This window comes from Macrotis lagotis, chromosome 2, assembly GCF_037893015.1.
Source record: "Macrotis lagotis isolate mMagLag1 chromosome 2, bilby.v1.9.chrom.fasta, whole genome shotgun sequence".
Taxonomy (NCBI): Eukaryota; Metazoa; Chordata; class Mammalia; order Peramelemorphia; family Peramelidae; genus Macrotis; species Macrotis lagotis.
The window spans coordinates 179,095,624-179,097,447 of NC_133659.1; the positions used below are offsets into that span (position 1 = coordinate 179,095,624).

General features: G+C 36.6%; 1 pseudogene; it reads right to left on the bottom strand.

Annotated features, from left to right (window-relative positions):
- Positions 1-1,053: 1,053 nt before the first annotated feature.
- On the bottom strand, positions 1,054-1,578 carry LOC141511313 (ubiquitin-conjugating enzyme E2 C-like; annotated as a pseudogene).
- Positions 1,579-1,824: the final 246 nt, after the last annotated feature.

Sequence of the window (1,824 nt, forward strand, 5' to 3'; positions counted from 1 at the left end):
AAGAATTAGGATTAAGGGAAAGAAATATATAATAGATATTTTTAAAAATGTAAATATGGTCTTCATCAAGTTCTGAAGGATTTTTCACTTGTTTTTGTTTTGTTTATCTTCCTCCAGAAGGCGATCGCATTGTCCATAGTTTGTCTAATACGATTGTCCTATCTCTGAAGTGGGGAGAGCAGCTTCATCCATCAAGGATGATCATCTCACAATATTGTTTTTGATATGTACATTATTCTCTTGGTTCCTTCACTCAGCATCAGATTCTCTAATTCATACCATGCTTCTCTATAATCCAATCATTTATGATTTATTATAGGACAATAGTATTCCATAATATTAATTTACCATAACTTTTTTAACCATTCCCCAATTGATAGACATCCCCTCAATTTCCAATTCTTTGCTACTATAAAAAGAACTATGAATATTTTGGAACATGTGGGACTTTTCCCATTTATTTTTATTTTTTGAGGGTATAGGCCTAAACTTGGAATTTCTGGGTCAAAGGGTATGAACAATTTTATTACTCTTTGGGCAGAGTTCCATATTACTCTCCAGAATGCTTGGATCAGTTCACACCCACAACACTAATTCTTTAATGTCCCAATCATCTCACAACTTCTCCAAAATAGATCATTTTCCCTTTTTCGTTATCTTAACCAATGTGATGGGTGTGAGGTAGAACCTTATAGTGGTTTTAATTTACATTTCTTTAATCAGTAATATTTGGAGCATTTTTTTCATATGATTATCTACAGACTTAATCTCTTTTTTTTGAAACCTGTTCATATCTTTTGTCCATTTATTAATTGTAGAATATCTCAGTTTCTTTCTTTTTTTAAAAAAACAAGCAAACTTTATTTACACATTAATGTTGAGAGGTGAACTGTAGTTTAAGAACAAAATTAAAACAGTCTATGATACAGAGTCTGTACAGATGAGAAGAGGGAGAAGACAGATTAGGAAGAAGGGAAAAAAGTTACACCAACACACACAAACACACAAAGACATACACATAAGATGAAGGGAAGACAGGCTGACCAGCCAGGGTCAGGGTTCTTGACTAGTAACTTGCTTCATGTAGGTTTCCAGCAGGTACTTTTTAAGTGCTGTGGGGTTTGTCCAAAGTTCAGGAGCATGTATGTTCATTGGACTGTCCATGTTGGGTTTTTCCAGCAGGCTCTGGATAGATAGTAGGATGGACCTGACATCATACAAGACCGACTACTTGTCCTTGAGTGTGTCCAAACAGTTATTGCCTTGAGTGTCCACATTAGAATGGTAACAAGATGTGACAAATTTCACAGTGGAAGCATTATATGAGTAGCCACTGGAGAATTCCGGGGAGAGTTTGTATCTCAAGTCTTCATATACTGTCCCAGCTGCCCCATGGATGGTCCCAACCCATTTGAAGAGATTATCTCTGGAAAGGCAGAAATTCCTTTGTCTCCAGACATCATTAGGGTCATCAATTCCTGCTGTAATCTCTTGCCTACAGACTTGTGAGCAGTGCCTGTCCCGGGCTTGGTGGCTTTATGAGAGGCAGCAGTGGACATCACAATTCTGAGAGGCCATGGGGTATCAGAGAGAGAAAGGAAGAGAAAATCCTGGGCGGTAACTGCCTCAGTGTGTTTCTTTCAAAGAGTCTCTATAGTGGTCTCGTATTTTTCTCTGTATTGTCTCTGACTCTCTATCATTTGATTTTTTATTTTCATTTTCTTGCTCTTTCCTATCTGATAAAGTCAGAGAGAAGGTAAAAACAATATGGTTTATTCAGTATTCAGGTTTATTGAGAATATAATACTGCTTGGTTATGTATAT